The 12903-nt window shown below is 40.2% G+C and overlaps 1 protein-coding gene across 1 annotated transcript in view; it reads left to right on the top strand.

Moving 5' to 3' along the window:
- Positions 1 to 1185: 1185 nt before the first annotated feature.
- Positions 1186 to 12903, top strand: part of AKT1 (AKT serine/threonine kinase 1) — a 136097-nt gene continuing 124379 nt past the window's right edge. Inside the window, exon 1 of the mRNA XM_039352517.1 lies at positions 1186 to 1548. The gene's annotated coding sequence lies outside the window, so the exon portion shown is untranslated. The remainder of the gene's footprint in view (positions 1549 to 12903) is intronic.

Genomic DNA, 12903 nt, shown 5'->3' with positions numbered 1-12903 from the left:
TGGAGGATTAAGGTGAAAAGATAAAAAAGATGAATCTTTTCAAATTAAATTTATTAGTTTGAAAAGGTGCTGTCAGACTTGGGAGTTTTGGCTATCACACTCTAACAGGGTTCTCCTGTAATGCTGGGTTTGGAGGAAGTAATCCAGTCTAGATCAACTACTAGAAAGTACTCTGTGGTGTTATATTCTGCTCCAAAAGTGAGCAATAAGGAATAACAATTCTGGTTGATTTCTGTTCCTTAAGGAAGAGTTGCAAGACCCTTTTTTTGTAAGGAGAATTTGTATGGCTAACATTGGATGGGAAAAACCCAGGGATTGGGCCATAACTATTATAAATAAAACTCCATGCATTCCTCTTATCATCTCACAATATTTTCGTCCCTTACCCTTGAAGTATTACTGCTGTATTAAGCATTATAAGTATTACTGCCCTCCAGGCACTGCATATTATAGTATTGTGTGGTCTTTTGATGTTTGTGTCACTTTGAATATGGCTGTGAAACTTTATTCCAACAATGTATTTTTTATTTCTTTTTTAAAAAAGAAATAAATGAGTTTGCTTAGCTAGGATTTACCAGATAAATAACAATTAACTAAGTTTGTAAAACACACTAAGATCAAGCCAAGCAAATTTCATTACATACTATAAAAGATTTACGGCACTATATGAACTTAGCAAAATAGTTTATTTCTATTAATATTAAAGTCTTGTATGGATTTTGAATGAACGAATTGTTTTTCCCCTTTCCCATATTTTTGTATGTTGTTTTTAAAAGTTGTTGCATTTTATCTAATGCAAATCGTTTTGACATTTTTAATAACGAGAAGCGATCTAAAAATATAGAGGAAATCCTTACGCTGAATTATCTGCGATTTCTTTTCACTCAGCCTACTTAGCCCAGTAAGGCAGGTCTCCATGTGAGATCTCCACAGTAAGACCCTCTGAGTTCAGCGCTAGCTAAACGTACCTAGGTCGGCAGCCTCCAAAAGCCAAAGCAGCAGTGTGTGAACAGAGGAAGCAAAGAAAAGGGGCGCGTTGGTAAACTGGGAGGCGGGAGGAAAGTGGGCGAGAGCTTCCTGAAGGATGTTTTGTGAGTTTGTACGTTGGCGCGGGAGGCTGCCGTTTCTTATTATTTATTTTAAAAAATTGAATGGAAACAAGGAGAGGAGCATGCCGGGCGGTAGGACCCCGCGGGCGTTCCGGGGAAGAGACGGAGAGAGTGTGTGCGCGAGTGAGTCAAAGAAGGGAAAGGAAGGGAAGCTGGAGGAACTGGGAACGGCAGCAGCTACGCTCCAAACCCACAACGCCCAGCTTGCCTCGGTTCTCTCGTTCAAAGGGAGCCTGGATAGAGTGAAGGAGCCCGAGCCCCGAGGGCCTTCAGCCGCTGGCAACCTTCTGGCCTCCATTCATAACCGATGCAGGCGAAGAGCTCCATGGGCTGATTCCCTGGGAGACCAGCGGCACCAGCAGCAGGCGGAGGCGCCTGCAACAGCTCGCCTAGGCCTCGGCTCCGGCCAGCGGCTTTAATTGCAACCCTTCCTGGCCATGTAAGTGAGCCCTCGCGCCGTTCCCAGGATAGAGATGGGGAGGAAGCCGTTGTGGGGCCTGCTCTGCCTTTCGGCTGCCGTTGCTGGCGCATTGTCTGGAGCGCCTGGCCAGGCAGCGTTACACCTCTTTCTGCTCTCCCGCTCCGTCTTGTAGCTGTTGGTTTGGCAAATCGCTCATGGTAAAAGTGACTCTCCCGCTTACAGGCCCGGCCGGATTCAATTCTTTATTCCTCCCCGTTCACCCCTCCCCACCTTTTAGTGCATTGCAGTGGCGGTGGCGGCTTTCTGCAGATGCTGCCGAGCGCCAGGCTTTGGGAATGGTTTGCACCCGAAAAGGGAGGAAAACGGCGAGCCCCGACTCGGGGTCTCTAGGTGGGTGCGTGCGATAAGTCTTTTGCCCCACTCCCCGCCTTGCTTGGCTTCTCTCCGTTTGTTTTCTTTTCCATCTTCCATTTTCGCTGGAGCTCACGGGTCAATTTTGACCAAGTCGGAGGGAAGAGAGTAGCTGAAAGAATTTCCGTAGCGGGATCTGGCTTTGCAGAGAATCGGATGCAAAGAATTGTCGCTCCGCTGGCTCACCTCCCCTTTTCTCTGCGGTGTTTGTTTACCTCTGGCTTCCCCATTTGCTGGCCACAGCTGTTTGAGCAGGAAAGAGACAGGATCTCGGTTCGTCTTCCTTCTTGACTTCCTAGGTAGCCGAGTATCTGCCTGCGCAGCAGCGATGAAGGAGGGAGCTTAAAAGGAGCATCCGATATTTCTTTTCCTTCCCCGCCATTCAGCACTGTAAAACCCAACGGCTTTCCCTGCTCATTAGACGCATCATCCCCTTGAGTTTGATTCGCTGGTACAATCTTGGTAAAAGACACGCAGTGGGTTCACACGTTAAGTTTCTAAGATGCATACCCAGACAACATAAACGAAGCAAAGCTGTATGTCAGGCTAGGACGCATATTGGATAATTATAATGGTTCCTGTCTACTCAAGTGGAGTGTGCTCAGTTGCTTGCCAAAGCCTGTGGCCCTGTGTAAACCCTCCCCCCTCCCAACTTAACTCTAATAAAGTGGAATAACTAAGTATCCTTTGTCTTAGACTTAGAGTGTTATGGAAAAGTTTAAAGTTTGATCAATTTTCTTCTTAAAATATAACAAAGAGGGCTTTGGGGAAGCCAAATCCTTAGGGTCACTCTGTATGTGTGTATCTTGGACAGAATGTTAGAATTCATGGTTTTAATGTCCTGAAAATGCCCCATTGATTTGAACAGTATTCATGAAGTCATAAAGATTGTACAGTCTCTGCATTACAACATGTTCAGACTGTCAAGGTTCATAAACGAGTAGTAGTTGCGCAGGAGGGTAGTATTGGTATTGGAGACTAGCCTTCTATTGTAGGCTAATGTTGTTCACCTCTTCAAATATTCTTTTAACCAGAGACTATGCCCTATGTGAACCTAAAGCAACCACCAATATAAATGTTCAGGAATTTGAAATGGGGGTTAGCTGTTGATTGCAAGTTCCAGTTCCTGCCATTTTTGGCACATGTTTTTGTGCCAAATTTGTGTAAATGGCATAGAACACTATGAACCCACACAAAAATAATCCAGCCATTCAAATATATCCAGTTTTCTTGCTGTGAACAATCTTGATAGCTTCAATATATGTTTTTATGATGATAGAGGTAACATCTGAAAGAATTGTCCTGTGGTTCCAGTGACTGATGGCAGAAGGATCACATTAATGCCAGGAAAAGCTGCTGCTTCTGCCTATGTCCTTTTTAGTATAAGAACCTTTGGCGGTTCATAGATTGTACTGAGCCATGGTTTTGTTTAGCCTTGGTTTATTGCGCACATTATAATTGGCTGGATTTACACAGTATCTATTGTTCCCAAGCCTAAACAATAGATGTGCAACTCCTATAAGCTGAAGAATGACACCAGACTTGGTATGGCATGTTAAGAATTACATCCAAAAAGATGTGAGTCTGAGTCCCTTTTTGGAGGAATGCGAGAATTTTAAAGGTTAAAATTGATGTCATAAGCATCTGCCATATTTAGAGCATCCACTTGCCCCTTAATGGTCTCTAAAATCCTCCCAAAAAGAAAAAAAAACTCCATGGTTTGGATGTCACCCTTTTTTCACCCTTGCCCTAAAGCAGGATATGTAAACAAAGTGTCTGGGTTCATCATGTTATGATGTTTTATCATTTTGGGTTAAGAAAATTAGAATTCAGTTTCTTTCTGAATAGTTCTTTGTATGGCATCAGTATCATGTTTACAGTATCTTTTCTTCTTTTGGAAGTTTTACCTATCTATCTGGGTACATGCTAGAAAGTGAATAGAGTAACTTTCAGGGAGGAAGAACATCAGTGTGAGGACAGAACCCTGATGCAGTCAAATTTTGATTTGTATAATTCATTTACCATTATCTTTGCTGTGAATAAACCCAAAGATTAAGTCTCCTTTTACACTATAGCATACATTCTGGGTCTCCCCCCCCCCCGTTGTCCAGGTTAATTATCACCACTGTATTTGTTTACAGGTAAATGAACTTCATAAGTTCTTTTGCTGTTACAATTGAACTATTGACTTTCTGTTCATAGTCACAATATTTTCATTTAGTTATCTTGGACCAATGGTGTTATTAATGTTTTGAAACCTTTGTGCCAGAAATGATGGCTATTGAAGAAGATATTGCCAGAGATAATATGTACTAGTGGAGGAAAACTGTAGGAAATGAACATGTAAACCAACCTCAATTGAAAGCTTTCTGGTTTACCTATATCAAATCTATATTCTACTTTGTTTCAGGGTGCTCAAAATTGTTTCCTTAAGTTTTGTTTTTCATTTATTCTTGTACCAGTTCTTAGTGGTAGGTCAGTAGAGGAAAAGTAACACAAGTTGAATGTTGGTCAAGGACAAAGTGCTCCACAGGTTATCTGATACATGAATCAAATCCATGTAGGATGAAGAAAAACTGTGCATGGTACCATAAAAAATTGGCACATACTTAAGATTTTGTGCTTAAACAACAGATGTGTAGTAACAACACCAGGTAATGGACAAGATGCCTTTTTTCTTTATTATGTGGAAAACTTGCTTTAAAAATACAGTGTATTGAACCTTGACCATCTCTTTTCTGTATTTTTAAGTTGTGTAAGATGTGATCAAGTCCAACAAAATAAATTGGTAGGATTCTAATGGAATATTTCTCCGTGCTAAGTGTAACTCAAATCCCCTGCACAAAAGAATGATTTATTTTCCAATATGCATGGGAAGGATCAGTAAATTGACAGGAGTCAATTTCCCAAATTGTGGAGCATAATAGGGAAGTCCCTGTTCAAGTTTTTTCTGGGCATCAAACAAATTTGCACATTATATTCTTTGGAAAGAATCTGTTCATTGCTATAGCTCATGGTGTATTTGTAGAGGGTATCAGATTAAATTTCTTGCATCCCAGATGAAAAATCTGAATAGTTGAATTGGAGTTGATAGTGATCAGTATAGCAAGTGATTAAGGAATAGGATTGGAGCAGGAAGGGTGACTTTAGTCTCTCCATTAAATGCTAAGCAACAGAAGTTCCTAGGTTCAATCTTGATAAATTTAGAGTAGGCTTGGAAGATGAAACCCTGCAAAGTGTATGCCTGTCCACGCTTTGGTTGATGGACCAGTGGTGCAAATCTGAAGTTTGAGGTTTGTAAGATGGCACATTAGTTGTTGAAAAATTGTCCTGCATACAGTATCTGCAATGCCTCCAGACGGTCATTGCACAGCTGGCACAATGTTTGAAGTGGTTATGTACAAGAAGTGCCTTTGCAGTGCTTGGTAGTTTGCAAATTTCTAGAGCAGGGCTTTTCAAACTTTTCACCCATTGTACCATTTTTAGGATATGGCAATATTCGAGTACCACCAGTTGCCTAGCAAGCTGTCAAAAACTTGATGACCCCCCCCCAAAAAGGAAAAAAGTGATAAAGTACAGGTAGTCCTCGACTTATAACAGTTTGCTTAGTGACTGTTTGAAGTTACAACAGCACTGAAAAAAGTGCCCCCCAAGCCACAGCCAAGCAAGACACCTGCCTGCCTGCCTGCCCGCCCGGCGGCGCTCTTCCTCCTGTCCAAGGTTTTCATTGTTGTGAGCATTTCTGTTGAGGATTGGCAGTGGGGGTAGGGGGGTGTTTGGTTTTTATTCCCCCCCCCCCGTCTGCTGGGTGTTTACAGCAAGTTTTGGTCACTTCACATGACCCTGGGACACTGTGGCCATCATAAATATGAATCAGTTGCCAAGCATCTGAATGTAAATCACAAGACCCTGGATATGCTGCAACGTTCCAGCTGATCGGCGCTTCTTCTGGGCTTAGCAGAAGTGCCAGGATCAGCGCCGAGCTTCAGCTGGAGCCTTGACAGCCCTGCAGCTACAGCCATCTCTCGCTCAGACTTGTGTGGTGCTGCCACTGGTTCAGCTCATTCCCCTCCCCTGCTACCGCTTTTCTAGGATGGTCACGTACCACCTGCCGGGTGCCAATGTACCACAGGTGGTACCCATACCACTGGTTGAAAAGCCTTGATATAAGGAACAGTTGCTGGAATTGGGTATGTTTAGTTTAACGAAGAGAAGGACGAGTGGAGACATGATAGCAGTGTTCCAGTATCTCGGGTTGCCACAAAGAAGAGGGAGTCCAGCTATTCTCCAAAGCAGGACAAGAAGCAACGGATGGAAACTAACTAAAGAGAGAAGCAACCTAAAACTAAGGAGAAATTTCCTGACAGAACAATTAATAGTGGAACAACCTACCTCCAGAAACTGTGAATGCTCCAGCCCTGGAAGTTTTTAAGAAGACACTGGATAGCCATTTGTCTGAAATGATATAGGGTTTCCTGCCTGAGCAAGGGGTTGGACTAGATGACCTCCAGGGTCCCTTCCAACTTTAGTAGTAGTAGTAGTAGTAAAATTTCCATTATAAAGTATAGAAAGAGGGGTATACTAAAGACTGTAGCACAGTATGTAACCTTATGTATGAAAGTTACTTGTCATCGATGTTTTTACCTAGTTACAGTCCTGTTCACATTTTAAAGCATGAAATGAAAGGCATGCCCACTTTTTGTTTTATTCCCTGCTAATCACCTGAAGGAAATTCTTGCTCACAACCTTGGGCTGTTTGGAAGCATTGTAGAAAAAAGGTAACTTGGAACTTGTCATACTACTCTTTGTATATGGGACATTTTATGTAGGAGTGGAGATGACGCCTAGGAATTATATTAATTGACATATTTAATTGTTTGGACTTTATAGCTCAAACAAACCTAAAAATACTCCAGGAATTTCAATTACGCTTGGTTCCTTGGAAGTCAGCCTCATGAGGCTCATATGGGACACACAAGTGGGAAGCTGCTATTCCAGTTAATTAATATTTATTCAGCCATGGAACTGTGCCCACTGTACAGGGTGGAGGGAATGGTTGGGTGGGTGGTGGTACTCCTTTACTACTAGAGTATTTTCCCCTGGAAGCCAGGAATCCCCTATTTATGTGATAAATGAAGCTGGAAAAGCTAAATCTTAACTTTCACAGGCATGTGAACATGTAAGGGCGTTTCCACTTGCACTTTCTCATTTTCTTTGAAAGATTCTGATTGACCCAACAGAACATGCAACTCATGGGGTCTAGCTGAGTGAGGAATGGTGGATGCAGAGGGGTTCAAACTGAAAAATCATGCTTTGACCTAAATGATCAAGTCTCTGATGAGGAGGAAATCCTCTTCCTGAGACACTGCAAAACAGCTGTCAGTCTGGCAATACTGAATCCCGCTCTCTCTGCCTTTGGACATGCACTGGGCATCTTTCACAATTAAATGTCTTTGATTAAAGAGGCTGAAATAGTTGGTTTAGAATTGTCATGGAATCTTATTCATGGAATAGTTTCAAAAGAGGAGCAGATGGCTATTTTGGGGGGGGATGGTTTAATAGAGCAAAAGGTTTTATTTGTTTGTAAATAAGTAAAATGATATTTGTATGGCTTCCCATCTACTGAAAGCATTCTGAACAACAAAAAAATAAAAACAAAAAATCCCAATCTGTAACATAAAAAGGAGCCAATTAAGGTCCCTAAGGAAGAAATTTAACAGCCACTTGCATTCATATCAGACTCTGTTAGCACCTTGGCCCCAGTGCCTGGAAGAATAGCAAGGTCTTCATGCTATTCAGAATATCAGTTGGATTGAAGTCATCTGTGCCTCGGGCAGAAAGCTGTTCAAAAGATGGGGGGGGGGGCTATGACAGAGAAGGCATGTATCCTACCTCCCCCCCCCCAAAGTGACATCACTTCACTGGTGGAACACAGAGCTTACCCGCGCTGTCTGATTTGATAGGATGGTAGAAACCATTGGGAGAGGGCTCCACGCTTGGAGTACATGACCTACAATATCCATTTCAACTCATAACAATCTATTCATCTTTCTATCTTGTTTTTTTATTTCTTTTGATGTGTTTGCTGCTTTTGTGTGGTGTTTTATATGTGTGTTTTAAATTTTCCTATATTTTTATTTTTGTTCTGTAATTTCATTTTTCTGATGAAGAGCTTTACAAGCTTTACAAACTGAATTAATTAAAAAAAGTAATGTTTATAGTTGTCTTCCCTTGCAAATGATAAAAAGAGAAGGAGTCTCTTTGTTTTAGCACTTGCATTTTAAGTGATTATTGATGGAGATCAGCATTTTGTGACAGTAATTAGTTAATTTACAAGAGTATCTTGTGAGCAGGGATTTCTTACCTCTTGTTTATGTGGAGGGCATTGAAACTCTTCTCCTGCACTATGGCCATGTTTACATGAGAAGATTAATAAGACCACAGTTCACAAGCTGTACCTTACATTTGTTGTGATAACATTCAGGAAAAGGGGATCTACCATTGTGGCAGTGGCAGGTTTAAAAACAACACCATTTTTAAACTTTCCCCATCCAGGACATATCTTTCTAGTTGAAAGATCAAGTAACATAACTCGCAGAAAATTAATAATGGTACTGCTACGTATTGATATCACATACATTGAGGCTTGATTTGATTTTTATCTTTAATACATTAAGTCATAAACCATGATTTGAGAATCGTAGTGGCTGGATTCAAGCCAGCTGCAAAACCTGTATACAGGTATTCCTCGGCTTACAATAGTTCATTTAATGACCGTTCAAAATTACAGTGACACTTAAAAATGACTTATGATGATTTTTCACATGACTGTTGCAGCATCCCCATGGTCACATGATCAGAATTCAGAGGCATGGCAACTGGTTCATATTTATGATGGTTACAGAGTCCTAGGGTCATATAATCAGCTTTTGTGACCTTTTGACAAGCAAAATCAATGGGAAATCCAGATCCACTTAACAACAACGTGACTAATTTAACAAACGCAATGATTCACTTAACAACTGGCAAGAAAAGTCGTAAAATAGGGCAAACTCACTTAACAATTTTTTCACTTAGCAACATAAATTTTGGGCTCAATTGTGATTGTAACTCACGAGGACTACCTGTATAATAAACCACATTATAGCATTCTGTATATCATTTTCCATCAGTCTTTACTGTTAGCCATGCTGCCTTAGGCATGCTAGGAATTGTAATATATTTGGAAGGTCATAGATAGCTTACTGCTGGTTTATCATAATCTATGATTCTTCAAAGATAAACTCAATTTAAACAAAAAGGAAATAGGAATGAGATTTGAGTCAAGTAATGTTAAGAGCCCAGATTTCTCCATTTCAAAAAGTTATTTTGAAATAAAATAGGAACAAATTTCCCCTGATTTTGTTGTGAAATTACGATTGCTTAATAAAGAGAAATGGGTTATATAAATCAGTGATTGGTTTAATAGGAGGCAACCATCCATGATAGCAGCACCTAATAATTGTGCTGATGCTGGATAAAACTAACAGGATCAAAAATGTTTAATTCTTGGCTAGCAGACTACCAGAGAATCCTATGGCTGTAAGACTAGATGGATAAGTTGAAAAAATATCTTGAAAGAAGGCAGTGATAAACCATTTCTATATTGTTGCCAAGAAAACTACCTGGACTGGTCTGTGTAGATACAGGAGTCAAGCTTAACTTTAGGGCAGGATTTCCCAATGTCAACAACTAGTCAGCTATGCTGACTGGGGAATTCTGGGAGATGAAGTCCACACATCTTCAAGTTGCCAAGTTTGGGAAACCTTGCTTAGGGAGTCACTTTGTTGCACTGAATTTTTTCCTCGAACAAGTGCTTAATAGACCCTTGTAGAACAAAGTATTTAGCTTTATTATATGGAAGGGTGGGCAGCATTTGAGGGATCAGCCTTCTGGGAAGAGACTGCAATATAATCAAGGCTGGATGTTTTTGTAGGTTTTGTGCAGTTTTAATTATGTACAATGAATGGGAGCATTTGCCTTTGGGAGACAAATCATTTCTATTCCCACTCTTAAAATTCCTCTCCAAAAGGAAAAGCAAAAATCAAGTAACTGAATTCTTGTGGCAGAATTTGGAACTTGGGATGGGGATTGGGAACTAGTTATAGTTTATTCTTGATTTTACCAAAGAAAAGTGCTAAAAAAGGCATTTTATGGGACAGTTCCATGTGGGCTATTGATGTGGGGAGGGAATCATTTCTTCTTTATTATTCAGAATTCATGTATCACCCCAGGCACAGACTCAAGGCATGAATATACATAAAATGGCACACTCCCACATAAAATTATGAACTAAACTCAGCACTGGATAAAAGCAACAAGCCTAGCTATAATCCCAAAACCTGATCCAAGAGGACTGTCTTCATTTTTTCACTGAAAGACAATAGAAAGAGGCCATTCTGATGGAGGTAGGGAGTGTCCAAAAGGCCAAGGTATCCATACAACGTCTACTACCCAGACCATCACCAACCACATGGGAGGGTAAGAAACAGAAATACACCTTGCCAAATTGAATACACAAGAAAAGCAAATTATACTTGGAACAATCCAAAGATGACAAAGACTTCTAAGCCATGAAGGGGCTTTGAGTACTTTGACCTATACTTAGAAACCTATTGGCAACTAGTGAAACCCCACAGTGTAACTGTTATTCTACTACAATGGCTGCTACATTTTGAACCAGCTGTAACTTCCAAGTAGTCTTCAAAGGTAGCTCCATGAAGACCATTCTGCAAGAATGCAATGGTAAAGTGATAAGAATGTGAGCGATTACCTCCAGGTCATCTCACTTTAAAAACAGTTGCACCTGATACATCAGCCAAAGTTCTGGCTTCAGTCTCTACCTGCTGTTATTCAGAAACCTGAAGTCTAAGAGAACCCCTGATCACACACTTGGTCTTTTTAAAGACCAAAAATGGGACTAACCTGGAACTAGAGAGATTTCTGGATAACAGCCATGCTGCTTTTTGGGATACAATTTTACCTTGTTTCATCCCATCCAATCTCACACATCCTTCAAACATTACATTAGGAACTGCGCTGTATCTCTTGCTCAGCTCAGGGTGGAGATGTCCTTCACCCTGAACTGATGGTGCCTCCTGCCACAGAGCATGACTGACTGGTTGAAAGATGATACAGAAGCACACAATACTGTAATGTTTTATTTAATTTGTAACTTAATTGTATTTAGCTTCCATGCGTATTTTAAAAATTCAGAGTACCTTTGCAATCTTGTTACTTAGGAGGTACTTTTAAAAAAAAATTTTTTTTTGTCTTTCAGAATGATGAATTGTATGAGCATGTTATATGAACTCAATTTCAATTGAAAATGAAAGGTTTGAATTCTTACTATTTTGAGATACAATACAGTATATGAAACTGCAATATAAGGTTTAAAATGGGCTTAATACTGTGCAATTTTTGAAAAATAAAGTACCCCCAGTTCTGTTCACTCTAAAATCTAGGCAAAAACAGGGAAATGTCCCAGCTATCTGCTTTGCATTGTAGCTCTTGGGTCTTGCCTTTCCTCTAAGTGTGCTGCCTACCCATGTCATCCTGTGGTATTTCTGATTCAGCTTTGTGAATTAGCCCGTTCTGAGTTACATTAGGGCTTGATTTGCTGGACTAACTGAAGGGAGATATGACTGTTAATAACTATTCATTACATACATAAGTACAGATAGTCCTCAGCTAACAATAGTTCATTTAGTGTCAATGGCACTGAAAAAACCTTTGCAACTTTCTTATGGTGATTTAATCAAAATTCAGACTATTGGCAACTGACTCTATTTATGATGGTTGCAGTGTCCCAGGGTCGTGCAATCATCTTTTGTGGCCTTCTGACAAGCAAAGTAAATGGAGAAGCCAAATTCATTTAACAACAGTGTTACAACTTAATAACTGCAGTGATTCACTTAACAACTATGGCAAGATAGTTCATAAAATGGGGCAAAATTCACTTAACTATCTCCCTTGGCAACAGAAAACTTGGGCTCTATTGTGGTCATAAATGGAGGATTCATTATATATATATATATATATATATATATATATATATATATATATATATATATATATATTCAATAATGTGAGTAAAAATGCGACTCCCGGGCATAGTTATAAATAAAATAAATAATACACGATCATCATCTAATACGGGAAGGGGGGAGGGGGCACAGAATGACAACCCGTTCGCTCAGCAGAAGAGAAAGCAACATGGGCAAAAAATATGCCCAAGTACTACCAAACTCTTCTTGGCAGGAACGGGAAGGATTTAGTTTGGATACCAGACAACGAAAGGAGACAGACATAGGAAACGTCATAGTGGAGGATGGAAATATGAACGTTGAAACATATAATATCCAGATAGAAGCTACTCATAAGATTAAGGAGGAGGAGAGCATACAACAAAAAGGGAACATTGGCTCTCAGCCAAGAAGGATTCACCCCCTTAATAGGATACAGGGAAACATTGGACTAACCCCCCCCCCCCCGATACGACAGGAACGAACACCATCAAAGGAGACGGAAATATAAGATTACTAATGAATCCAAAAATCAACAACAGAAGGATAGATAAGGGAACCCAAAGGAACGATAAGAAAGAACATAACATCAGAGATGTATTCCGAACACCGGCTGATCAGCTGGGGCCAGTTACGCGGTCGAAGAGCCGTGTGCAAACGCCGACCAAACCCATTTAAACCATCTTTCCTAGAACGGCCTTTTAGCCCTGATAATGTTGGGGAGTTCCCCCAATGAAAGCTTGGCAACCTTTTTAGTAAAGTATTTTTAGTAAAGTATTTTTACTTATAATTCTCCCGGTGATCGTGTATTATTTATTTTATTTATTTATATTTATTTATATATAGTTTGCTTAGAATCTTTGTGGCTGTTGCAATGATAAAATTAATGTAAACTTAA

This window comes from Crotalus tigris, unplaced genomic scaffold, assembly GCF_016545835.1.
Source record: "Crotalus tigris isolate CLP2741 ecotype Arizona unplaced genomic scaffold, ASM1654583v1 scf7180000018436.2726382, whole genome shotgun sequence".
Taxonomy (NCBI): Eukaryota; Metazoa; Chordata; class Lepidosauria; order Squamata; family Viperidae; genus Crotalus; species Crotalus tigris.
The sequence above is the reverse complement of the archived record's forward strand: the minus strand, read 5'-3'. Positions and strand labels throughout refer to the sequence as shown.